Below are 13,197 nucleotides of genomic sequence, written 5' to 3' on the forward strand. Positions count from 1 at the left end.
CTTGACTTATCTATTTTATAACTGGAAATTTGTACCTTTTAATCCCCTTCATCTATTTCATCCATCCCCTTATCCCCCTCCACTCTGGCAGCAACCAGTTTTTTTCTCTGTGTTTAAGAGTCTGGTTTTTGTTGTTGTTGTTGTTGTTTGTTCATTTGTTTTGTTTTTAGGTTCCATGTATAAGTGAAGTCATATATATTTGTCTTTCTCTGTCTGACTTATTTCACTCAGCATAATACCCTCCAGGTCCATACATGTCATCAAAAATGGCACCATAGGGCGCCTGGGTGGCTCAGTCGTTGGGCGTCTGCCTTCGGCTCAGGTCATGATCCCAGGGTCCTGGGATCGAGTCCCACATCGGGCTCCCTGCTCGGCGGGAAGCCTGCTTCTCCCTCTCCCATTCCCCCTGCCTGTGTTCCTGCTCTCACTATGTCTCTCTCTGTCAAATAAATAAATAAAAAATCTTTAAAAAAAAAAATGGCACCATACCATTCTTTTTTATGACTGAGTAATATTCCACTATGCATATATACCACATCTTCTTTATCTACTGAGCTATTCATGGACACTTGGGTGGCTTCCATGTTTTGGCTATTGTAAATAATGCTGCACTAAACATAGGAGTTTATATATCTCTTCCAATTAGGGTTTTCATTTTCTTTGGGTAAATATCCAATAGTGGAATTACTGGATTGTATGATATTTCTATTTTTAATTTTTTGAGGAACCTCCATATTGTCAATGGCTGCACTAGTTCACATTCCCACCAGCAGTGTACAAGGATTCCTTTCTCCTTGTCTTTTTGATACTAGCCATTCTGACAGGTGTGAGGTGATATCTCACTGTGGTTTTGATTTGCATCTTTTCATGTGTCTGTTGGCCATCTGGATGTCTTTGGAAAAATGTCTACTGAGGTCCACTGGCCATTTTAAAATTTAATACATTGTTTTTTGGTGTTGAGTTGTGTAAGTTCTTTATATATTTTGAATATTAACCCCTTATTGGATATGGCATTTGCAAATATCTTCTCCCACTTAGTAGGTTGCTTTTTTGTTTTGTTGACAGTTTCCTTTGCTATGCAGAAGCTTTTTATTTTGGTGTGGTCCCAATGGTTTATCTTTGCTTTTGTTTTTCTTGCCTGAGGAGAACTATCTTCCTAAGGCTGATGTCCAAGAGATTACTGCTTATGTTTTCTTTTAGAAGTTATACAGTTTCAGACCTCACATTTGAGTCTTTAATCTATTTTGAGTTTATTTTTGTATATGGTGTAAGAAAGTGGTCCAGTTTGTGTGAATTCTTCTTTAAATGTCTGGGAGAATTCAATAGTGAGGTCATGGAGTCTTAGGCTTTTCTTTGTTGGGAGATTTTGATTATTGATTCAGTCACCTTCCTAGTTATACATCAGGTATAACTAGTATCATGTGCTAATCTTCTATCTCTTTATGATTCATTCTTGGTAAGTTGTGTGTTTCTAGGAATTTTTCTACTGTATCCAGATTATCTAATTTGTTGGCATTCAATTTTTTCATAGTATTTGCCTATAACCATTTTTACTTGTGTAAAAGAATGTCCCCTCTTTCATTTCTGATTTTAATTGCTTGATTCTTCTCTCTGTCTCTCTTTTTTTATTAGCCAGTCTAGCTAAAGGTTTGTCATAAAGATGGTGGTTGATCTTTTCAAAGAACCAACTCCTGGTTTTGTTGTATTTCTTTTTAAAAATTTCTTATTTTATCTTTGCTTCAGTCTTTATTATTTTCTTCCTCTGCTAGCTTTGGGTTAGTTCCCTTTTTTCCCCTAGTTCCTTCAAGTGTGAAGTTATGTTGTTGATCTGATTTTTCTTCTTTGTAATGTACATGCACACAGCTACAAATTTTCCTCTTAGTACTGCTTTTGCTGCATCTTATAAGTCTTGGCTTGTTGTATTTTCATTTTCGTTTGTCTTAAGATACTTTTTAATTTCTCTTGTGACATCTCCTTTGACTGATTGGTTGTTTAAGAATTATTAATTTCCATATATTTCTGGATTTTCCAGTTTTTCTTCTGCTACTGATTTTTTAGTTTTGTGGTTGGAAAAAGTACTTTGTATGATTCCAGTCTTTAAAAATTTGTTAAAACTTGTTTCATGGCCTAATATATGGTGTTCTATCCTGGAGAATGTTCCCCGGGCACTTGAGAAAAGTGTCTATTGTGCTGTTGTTGGGTGGAGTGTTCTATGTATGTCTATTAACCCTGCTGGTCTATGGTGTGGTTCAAGTCCTTCTTCTTACTGATCTTCTGTCTGATTTCCTATTGATTATTGGAAGTGGAGTATTGATTCTCCTATTATTGTGTTGCTATTTCTTCCTTCAAGTCTGTCAATGATGGCTTCACATACTTAAGAGCTCTGATGTTGGCTGCATAAATATTTATAATCGCTATATCTTCTTGGTGAAGTGAATGACATTTTTTGTTGCCATACAGTTTGCATTTTATAAAGTCAAATATGTCAAGCCTTACTTTTATGACATATGAGTTTTCATGACCCAGTAGCTCCTGGGTCCCAGACGCAGGGGACAAAAGTTCTTTGAAATCCCTGAGCCCAAGCCTGTCTTGGTAAATATGGGTCCATCGAGGCCCAAAGAAGGGAAGGCCCTGGCCAAAGATGACCCAGAGGGTCAGTGCCACCAGTGTCCAGGAAGTCCCTAGTGTGGCAGAAGCCCGTGAGACCCCTCCTCCACTGTCACCTGCACACATTCCAGTCCCAGTGGATTCAGTGGCACTCCTCAGGGACCTTGGTCCGCAGGTGCGTCTGTGTCCCTTTGTCCCTTCCCCAGACCACCTCTGAGCTGTGGTCCCGTACACGCTGTGACACCTTCTGACCCACGGACGCCAGGGACAACTCACCTTGGACAGCTTCAGGGGCCCTTGCTCCATGATCCCTGAGAGCTCAGCCTCATTGCTGAAGACCTTGGTGATGCCCATTTTGCTCAGGACGGTTTTCAGATCGTAGGTTCCAGAGATGGACAGTTTGGGCAAACGTAAACTGGCAGACCTGTCATGACAGGAAACAAGGGGGTTTCACACATGGAGTGTCTCATTTCTGGCTGTTTCTCCCTCCCACAGGAGGACTGGAGGTGTGCATGGGTTTATTCTATTTCTCGTTCCTCCAGCCCCCGGGGCCAAAGAATATAGAGTCACAGGGATGAGCTTGTCCTGCAAAGTCTCAAGGGCTGCCTCCTGCCTCCTCTGAGCAGCCCTCCAGGCACACTACTGGGGAGTGGTGGGGGAGGGAGTCCCCAAGGACACAGGACTTTGGCCTCCTCCCCATGGGCACTGTCCTTCTCATGGAGCCTGGCTGGTGCTGTGTGAGTGACGTGAGCCTGAGTCCAGGATACTGGGTCATGCGCAGTTGTGCAGTCCACGGGATGTGGGTCCACCCTCCTTCCCTGTGGCCGGGCCCAACGTGGCAGCGCCCAGGTTGGCCCTGGACCGGGAAGCACCATATGTTAATGACTCTGAGGATGTTGGAGAGGTGGTTTCTAGAGAGCTTGTCCTCCAGCTGCTGCATCTTCCCGGGGCTGGGCAGGGTCAGGAAGGCGCTGCCTCTGCCCCAGCACGCTTCATCAGCAGCCAGCTGGCGAGCTCCCGGTCCCAGTGCAGGTCAAACATGCCCAGGCGCTGGATCATGGGCACCTTGATGGTGGTCTTTTCATTCACATGGAAGTCTCCTTCCACCATGCACTCAAATGAATTTATCCTTCCATTTGCCTGCAAAGTCGAAGGTGCACATCAGCTAGGATGGGAGAAGGATGGTATAAGTGTGCTAGAAGGAGTGCCCAGGTAAGGCTCTTCTCTCTGAGGCTCAGCTGCACCAGCTGTAAATCGGGGCTACAAGGACCCCATCAGGGGACTGAAGGGCTTCGTGGGGCTAAAGTGAGGCTAGAGGAGATTCTAGAATTTATATATCACAGAGGCTACATGGCACAGAGCCTGCCCACGTTCCAGTCCCAGTGAACAGAGCAAGCACTTTTACCTGGATTTTATGTTTATCTTGGATGGCCTGAAGATGATTAATGAAAATTAGGTGTATTTGGAAGCTCCCCAAGTCCTACTTGGCACCTCCCTGTCCAAGTCTCCCTGCCCCTTGTTAGCAGGTGGTTCTTATCATTCAGGGAATCACTCTCCCCCCGACTCCAAAGCTTTCCCTGGATCACCGTGCGGAATGCAGATGCCCAGGCACCTCCTCCCCACCCCCCACCCCCACGCCAAGACAGCGGCCCCGGGGGGCCCCTGCACCCAACTCTCCCATTGGACAGGGATGGAGACTGAGGCTGGAGAGGGGCCAGACCCGCCAGAAGCCCCACAGCAGAGCTGGGACCTAAGACGTGCTGACTCTGGCCCAGGGCTCTCCATTGCACTGTTGCCTCCAGAATGAGGAGCTGGTGCAGTGAAGGAGGCCACCCTGGCCTCACTCTTACCTCCCCCACCAGGCCATCTCCATGGGCTATTCCACTACCTTAGAGTGCCCTCTGCGGCCCACAGGCCCCCCACATTGCCATCCTCAGGGAGGAGGCCAGGTTGAGATTCAAGTTCAGTTGAGCACCTGTTACATGAGCCTGTGGTTCCGTGTTCTTTGTAACTTGTTCAGTCCTCACAGAAACCTGACAACAAGGGTATTACTATGTTCCCGTTACAGAGGGGAAACCTCAAAGTGGAACGATGACCTGCCCACAGTCAAACAGCTAATAATCGGTAAGGGAAGGATTCCAACCCTGGTGCTTCTGACTCCAAAGGTGTCCCTGCTTCCACTGCACTGGAGTTATCAGAAATTGTGTTCCAAGAAACCCCAGTCCCTTCATACACTCTGCTAAAACTGTCTATTTTACCTCCCTCCCTGGTAGGGATCGACAAGGCACACTAGGACATTAAAGGCTCTGAGAAGTCCTGCAGAGAAGATGATGATTTGACTATCCCACCCATCATTGCCTGACCTTAGTTGATCGCGGAAAGTATGACAGTGGTTGTGTGTGGGATACTGTGAATAACAGCTGCAGAGATGCCCTGCTATAACCCTTCCCATGCTGCCAAGGAAAGCTTACAAAGTGAGTGTTGAAGAATATTTTTGCATGTTTCCTTTTGAACCAGCTCAGACTGGCGGTAAAGCCTACCATGAAAGAAAATGTAATTCACCAGAACAAGAGTTGTGTCTTTGTCAAGATCTTGGACCAAATCCACAATTTTTCCTTGGGTTTCCTTCTCTATATACTGGTTGATCTTTTGTGCGGCCTCCTCGGTTCTCTGAAGTTGATGGAGAAGCGGGACAGCTTTGTGACAGCCTCCAGAAACTTACGCACTTGCTTCCGATTCTTATCAAATGGTACCGTTCTGCTGTGCAGCTAGAACTGGCTGTCTGACAGGTTGAGGGTGTGGAGGAAATGCTGTAAGCCTTTGTGGACAGTGGCCTTAAGTGTCTCCTTGAAGTTAAAATATAGGCCCTGCAGGATCTGGGTGCGAGTGTCCTTTGGTCCCCAGGGAGACCTTCGTAAAGGCCATCACAATATTCACTGGGGAGAAGATGATGTTGTTGGACTGATGGGCCAGTTCACGGTACAGGCTGAAGGCAAAGTTGGCCAGTTTGGTGGCTATGTTGGGGAAGGGGGCATGCTGATGGAGCTTGGAATCCTGCCTGGATGTGTGCGGGGAGCCGGGGACATGATAGCACAGACCCGTCAGCAGGAGGAGGCCCCAAGTGATGGAGGATGGCACTGTCCTGCAAGAGAGAGAGGAGGGGCACCACGCCCGAGTCAGGCCACACGGTGAGTCCCCCGGCCACTGACTGACCCCAGGTGGAGCATCCGGAGTTTACCCGGCGCTGGGCCAAGCACTCTCCTACGTCCTCATCACGCAAGGACAGGACAGTAGCAGAGACTTTACAGGGCTCACCGCGTGCCGAGCCCCATTCTAGGCACTTGGCTGTCTCAGCTCATGGTCCTCTTTGATGACCCGTGACCTAGGGCACAGGGCCATTGCCCATTCACAGAGGAGGAGACCGAAGGCCAGAGGGGTTAAAGCCACCTGCCCAAGGCCACAGAGCAGGAAAGTAGCAGGAGCAGAGTCACAGACCCGGGCCGCCTGGGTGGGAGTCCCTGCTCTTGACGGCTGCCCTACCCCCTGCAGTGGCCCTGGGCGCAGGTGTCAGCCCCCGTCTCCCATAAGGGGCAACTGAGGCACAGGAAGCATAATGTATGGGTGCACGACTACCCAGGAATCGGGCCAGATCAGGCTCAGCTACGACTGGATGTGGAATGGGAACATTTCCACTAGCTCCTTTTATTTAATGGACATGAAGCTGCTGCCCAGAGAGGGCAAGATTCTGCCCAGTGACACACAGCCAGAAACCCATCCTGGCTGACTGTGGCCCAGACTCTGCCTGACTCTGTACACTTCATCCTCCGTTTCCTTGCAGCTGCTACAGACCTCAGAGTAGGGGCATCTGAGCCCGGAGTGGATTATGATCTGACCCTACGGTGTTCTGGGTCTGGGGGACGAGGCTGACAAAAGCACTGCGGGCCCTTAAGCTCAGGGCACGCAGAGGCATTAACTTTTGTTTCAACAACTCGAGGCTTGGAGAGCCGTTCCGGAACTTTCTCAAGGCCACACGGCTGGTCAAGCACCACTGGCCCGAGACAGGTCTGCAAGCTTCTGGTCCGGTGCTCTGTACTCGGAAATGCTCACCCGATACTTCCCTCCCCGAAGCGGGAACGTGGCTGCTTCTGAGGGCTGAGCACACCGGGAGTCAGGGCTCTCAAGCTCAGTACCATTGACATTCTGGGCTGGAAGATTCCATGCCGGGAGGGGCTGTCCTGTGCATTGTAGGATGTTCAGACGCATCCCAGACAAAACTCGATGCCAGTAGCAATCTTGTGACTCCTACGTAAGACAATCAAAAATTCTTCAGACATTGCCCAGTGTCCCCTGGGGTCAAAGTGCCCTTGTGCAGGGGGAGGAGAGGTTCAGAACACATGGCCCACTTGGAAGTCCTCATTTTCCCAAGTTGGACAGACTTTTCTCATTTCAGAGCAGGTCTGGGTCCACTGAGTCCCGGCTTGGCTCACTGGGGCCACGGCATTCACTGGACCCAGTTAGACGGGGGTGTTCATGCTTCTTGCGTGGGGGCCCTTTCTTAGGGGGGGTGCCAGGATTCTGCCGTGACATGGTGTGACAGGCCTTCAGGAGACCACAGCAAATCTCCTCACCTGTCACCTTGGGAATGCAGATGCCCCTATGGTCCTTCTGCCACTGGGAGCTTAATGACAATTTCCTCTGTCAGGGTTGTTCCCACTAAACACTCATGCCCAGCTGCAGCCCCTAGAAGCCTTTCTTGAGCTGGCCCCACGATGAGTCCCAGTGCCAGCCCCTACATTGTCTGTGGGCCCCACAGTCAGCTCACCTGCTCCCCAGACAGCATCCGAGTCCCCGCCCTGCGCTCGGATGGCAGGGGCCTCGGAGACGCTGGTCCCTGTGGTGGCAGAGGGGTGACGTGGAGGGGAGGAGCCGGTTAAAAGCACACTTTTGAGCTTCAGATAGACCTGGGTTCTAACCCGCTTCGATCCCTCGCTAGCCGTGGTCCCAGGACACAAATGTTTCATCTCTCTGAGCTTCCTCTTTAAAATGAGATTGTTGGAGACGTGAGTGAAGCCAGGTTAGCGGTCAAAACTCCCAGCCAGAAGGGACCGGAGAGATCAACTCTTTGGGGGAGGAGGGGGGTGGGTTTCGCAAACGAAAGCTTTTACAACCAGTAAGGGGCCAACGAGTGGGAGATGGGGCCATGAACCCAGATAAGAAAGGGGAGGAGGTGACAGACCAGATAGCAAGGTTATCTGGGGAGTTAATGAATACACCTCAACGTTTCAGAGGAGGAGTTCCAACGACAAGACCAAGGCCGGGGTCCACTGAGAAGGAGTGCGGGGGGCCAGGGAGTCGGGGGGAGGGTCCATGTGCCATCCTTTGGAACAACCTGCGGAGCAGGCTACTCTGGGGGAAAGCTAAAAGGGCATGTGCTTTCTCCAGTAAGATAGTTAAGTGAGGGGCATGGAAGCTACAGGGCAAGGGCAAGGACTCTGGCTCTGGCTGGAGTTGAAAAGGAACCAGGTAAGAGAGAAGGATCCTGAGGCATGTTGGAGAAGCATGTTGGGAACATGGAAGGGGCCCTTCAAGGGGACTTGTCCCTGCCACCTGCAGGTGGGAGAGACACAGGGGACGACCACCAAGGCCACAGGATCTTTTCTAAGCCTGGGGTGGGTGGGAGAAGGGGAAAGCAACCCCCCAGCTGCCCCAGTCACCAGCACGCATCATGATAGTGGGCCTCCTATGTGCTGGGAGCATTTGAATGGCGTGATTCCATCCTCCCCACTGGCGGCACTGAGCAGAACAGCCTGCCTGCCAATCCTGACCTGGCAAATCGGAGCCCAAGCTGTCCGGGCCTGGGTTTTCTCCTCTGTTAAGTGCAGATTATAATCCTGGCACAGGGGATCCGCCTCGCAGACCAGTGTCAGCTCAGGAGGAGGCTGATGGAAAGTGACTCACTCCGCAGAATGCACAGATTTCCCAGACAGGCTGGACAGGCTGGACGCGCACGGTACGTGTCCCACACTGGCTCACAGGGCTTCCCCTACTTATAGGGCAATTTCAGGGGGCTGGGACACCCAGTCCTGTGGGCCCACAGCCACCCCCGCTGCAGGAAATCAGCCTGGGAGCCTCCAGGGTGCAGCCGGCGAGTGCCTGATATCATCAGAGGGCCTTGCTGTTCTTCTTTGAAGAGGCCTAGTCCAGCGGAACCAGCGGGCACAAGGGCCATTGGAAGGATGGGCTGCTGGGGCCCCGTGTTCATGCAAGACCCAGAGTTCGTTTTGCCCTGATACTGTCCTCACAGAGCTATCGAGAGGAGAAAGTGAATTACAACACCTCCAGAGCCTAGAATAGTGCCTGACACATGGTTGATCTCCGAGAAACGTCGGCCGCCTGATGTCACCCAACTTGTGACTGCCAAGGTCCCAGCCCTTGGAATCTTCACACTGGGCGCTGGAATCTGTGTCCTTTGGGCTCCAAAGTCCATTTGTCTGGGCACAGAAAGGAGGTAACAGGCACCTGCCAGGTGCATCACGATATAGGGCCTACTATCATGGGAAAGAACAGCATTGGGCTGCCTTGAGGTGGTGAGTATCTTGCAGAATATCAGGACCCAAAGGAGCTTAGTGCTCCCATTTTACTGGTGAGAAAAGCGAGGCTCACAGAAGGGTGGTGGCTTCCCTAGCGCCCAGGGCGCCTTCGTTCGTGGTAGAGCAAATAGAGTAAATAAATAAATAAATAAATAAATAAATAAATTACATAAATGAAGACTTTAACAGTTGCACAGAAAGTACAGAGAGGGGGCGCCTGAGTGGCTCAGTAGTTAAGCGTCTGCCTTCAGCTCGGGTCATGATCCCGGGGTCCTGGGTTCGAGCCCCGCATTGGGCTCCCTGCTCGGCGGGAAGCCTGCTTCTCCCTCTCCCACTCCCCCTGCTTGTGTTCCCTCTCTCGCTGTGTTTCCCTCTGTCAAATAAATAAAATCTTAAAAAAAAAAAAAAAAAGAAAGTCCAGAGAGTTCCCAGGTACCTTCCCCCCCTTGCACCCCAGTTCCCCTGATAGTAACATCTTGCACAGCTGTGGGACACTTGTGACAATCGAGGACTCAATATCAATGCTATTAACCAAAGTCTGAACCTGCAGTTTGCTGGTCTTTTTATCCTGATCGCGGGAGCAAGAAACACTTTTTCCAGGTCCACCCAAAAGCAGGGTTCTGTGGCATCTGTGACCAGGCGGGCTGCGGGAGACTCGCTGCCCTCCGGCCCTGGGTCCCGTGGGAAGTGGCCCCAAGTCTGGGCCCTGCAGAGCGGCCCGGCAGCCCACAGACCTTAACATGCCTCTGGTGGTTCCGCAACTCAGCTCCCTGAGCGGCGGGCGGCCCAGCGCTCAGCCGCAGGGCACAGCCATGGGGCCCCCCACCCCGGACGTGCAGCCTGGGAACCAGCCCCAAGCTGGGGGCGGGAGGGCAACACTCTGGGGGGAGCAGTCTCACAGCGGGGCCTGCGTGCCCTGCAGGTGCTTGGCACCTCTCCCCCTGCCCTCCCTCTCCCAGCTGGCTCCCATGACATCTCCAGACCTTTTGGCTAGAAACCTGGTGCCGAAAGATGCCAACTTGCTGTCAGCTGTCTTGGGGGGGAGCCCAAATCTATCACAGCACAGTCAGTCCAATTCACTCTCAGGATGTGCCCCATGATTTCTGGAAGCAGGAAGGCAGGTGGTGATGGGGTGGGGCCGACGCACCTGGGCTGACCGTGGTGGTGGAGGGAAGGAGGATGGACGGGGGCTCTGGACAAGGACCCATGTCACAGCGAAGGAAACCTCAGTGGCCCTTACATGTATAAGTGAGTGAGCTCGTCCGTAGTATTGAGACCTCCCTGAAACGAGCCTGTTGTAATCTACTGGATGGACAACGATCGTAAGAAGACGATTGTTCTTATGGTGGGAATGTAAATTGGAATCACCTTTTTTGAGGGGAGGGCAATTTACAGACAGCCATCAACATTTAAGAGGCACATTTAAGATTTGTTTCAGCAAATCCAACTGCACGCGATGTGATGATGAAAAATCAGAGCTGCCAGAAGTCGTTTAATGCCGTGGTGCGCCTTTCACAGAGAGCACAGTGAACAGAACAGCAGACGTTGGCAATTGTGCATAAACGAACAAAGTGATTTCTTTACTCTGCCACGGTCAGGAGTCTTGAAATGTGTCCTGAGTCTTATGGCTCGGAAGTGACTTTTAGTGGGCACTGGGTCGTGGAAAGGCAGCTCTGACTTCTGAGAACAAATGTCCCTGGCAATCAGCCTTCAGCCCCACCCGGGCCAGGCCCTTCCCTGCGGGACTGTCCCGCCGTTAGCCTGGCCCCTGTGACTCAGCCCCGCCTCCCCCAGAGTTGCTGGAACATGCACGCCAGCCCCCAGGCCTCAGTGGCCGGGCTGCAGCTGGCCTTGGGCCAGACAGGTGGCTCTCGCGTGGACCGGGAGGTTGGACTCGCCCGTAAGATCCGAGATGGATGGGACATCCCACGCTCTTGGGGTAGCCCGGGCCTGAGTGCGGCACCTGATTTCCAGGCCCGTGCTGGGCAGGTCGTCTAACCTCCATCTGTCAATGGGGGATAACGAATGGCAGCCTGGGTCCTTCAGGGACTGGTTTTGAGGGTCATACTAGGCAGTGACTACATTTGAAAGAACAGGCAAAGCCGAGGCTTCTGGCTGCCCTGGCTGATTGGTGTCACACTCCTGTCCTCCTTACGACAAGGTTGTTTGCATGTTTTGCCCACCCACGCATGGACCCTGTGGGTTCTCAAGAGCCTGTGACCTCCGCACCGGGGACTTTCAGCTCATCTGCATTGGGTTTCTGCCACCACAGCCCAGATGAATGTACCTGTAGACCATTCTTGGAAGTGGAATGATGGTTTCTTAGGTGAGCGCCCTTAGGTCTTCCAGCTTTTTGGTTTTTCCCTGGGCTCCAGGAGTCCCAGCTGGCCTTTGCATGTGCCCCCTTCCCTCCCCAGTACTGGGGGGTGTGCAGTGTTGTGCAGGTTGCTTGCTGAAGGCTGTGAGCTCTTCAGCCTCGGGTGAGAAGGGCTCCTGCAAATCGGCTGCTTGTCCTCTGGGGCAGAGGGTGTTTTCCCGCACGGGTATCTTCGGCAGGAGGCTGTGCGCCCCAGCATCGCTCGTGCTCCAGGCAGGAATCTAGCTTGTGGGTGTCTGGGGGGAGCGTGGGTGGTGTGCTGAAGTTTGCAGGAACAAGTGGGGCTCCTGAAGCCAACTCTGCCACTTATGAGCTCCGTGACCTTGAGCAAGACCAGCGGCCTTTCTGAGCCTCTGTTTCTTCATCTGGAGAATGGGCGCATGAGAGCTGAGCAGCTTCCACTCGCCGCTCCACAGTGCTGAGTGAGGAGTAAATGCCAGAATTGCCCCTCGAGGGGCTCCAGGCTTACAGAGGCGCTCATGAATATCACAAATGTCACCCCTTACATTGGCACCCAGCTCTGCTCTCCTGCAAAAGTTGTTTTGAGTACCTGTTTTGAAGCATACACCAACTCAGTCTTTGTTACAACCGTGATGAAGATGCTGATGCCCAGAGAGGTTTGGTGACTTCGCCAAAGTCACACAGCTGGGACGCTGCAGGGTCTGGACCTGCTCTCACTCTGGCATCGTCCCAGGTGTTTGACACTGGTTGTCTCATTAATGGAATTTGGGGAGGTTGGATGTGTCCAGGAGGAGAAATCAGGATGATATCAGACTTATCTGGGAGACAGCTGAATTTTTACCCATTATATTGAATTACATGGAATTGCACACATGTGGCCTTTCTGACATAAAAGGTGTAAATTTCACATGACTCACTGCAGTTGTGTAGATGTGCGGTCAGCCCCCGTGAGTGACTCAGGGGGGCGTTACTAGGTTCTTATGGGATGGGGCAGTCTTGGCCACAGACAAGCACATTCCTGTGAGTCCCGGGAGCTGGCTCCCTCAGGCTGGGGGTCCGGCAGACTTCCTGAGTGCCATAACCCTTCCGTGGGACTCTGGAGGATGAGAAAGAGCCACATGGCCCTTAGTGAAAGGGCTGCTCCTGGGATGGCCACTAGCTGTGGTAGGAGTTGTGGTTTCCCTGGGAAGACCACAGGGTGGGCCGTGGGGCAGGAATAAGGCCAGATGAAAAGTGTCCCCTGTCAGAGCTTAGCCAAGGGAGGGCAAGGAGGGCTAGTGGGGTTGATGGCCTGGATCCTCTCCCATGACCAAGGACTCATTGGAATGAGTTTCCAGAGCCACAGCTTGGCCCCATGATTGGGTAGAAGAGGACACAGGGTAAGTGGCTTGGGGCTCTGGCAAACCGGGATGAGTCTGAGCAGGTGAGACAGACTAAGACCCAGAGACCCACCTGGAGAGAAGAGGATGCGGAAGACCTGCTTGCTGCTGGGGGTCATGTGTTTGAGGGTCCTGGGACAGAGATGGAAGACAAGGACAAAATATGTGTTCCCAGCCTAGCCCCACTGAAAAGGTTTCCAGGAAAAATCAACCATAGCTTTTTGCAGGAAAGACCTTTGAGCGGTAGGAGCCCAAGCCTGGCTCAGGTGACAAGGTGGGATGA

General features: G+C 51.7%; 1 pseudogene; it reads right to left on the reverse strand.

Annotated features, from left to right (window-relative positions):
- Nucleotides 1-2,654: 2,654 nt before the first annotated feature.
- LOC135361660 (alpha-1-antitrypsin-like) lies at nt 2,655-13,033 on the reverse strand (annotated as a pseudogene).
- Between the last annotated feature and the right edge of the window lie 164 nt (nt 13,034-13,197).

Source organism: Mirounga angustirostris, unplaced genomic scaffold, assembly GCF_029215605.1.
Source record: "Mirounga angustirostris isolate CCGP_5_RB_7025 unplaced genomic scaffold, mMirAng1.0.hap1 SCAF_9, whole genome shotgun sequence".
In the NCBI taxonomy this organism is placed as follows: domain Eukaryota; kingdom Metazoa; phylum Chordata; class Mammalia; order Carnivora; family Phocidae; genus Mirounga; species Mirounga angustirostris.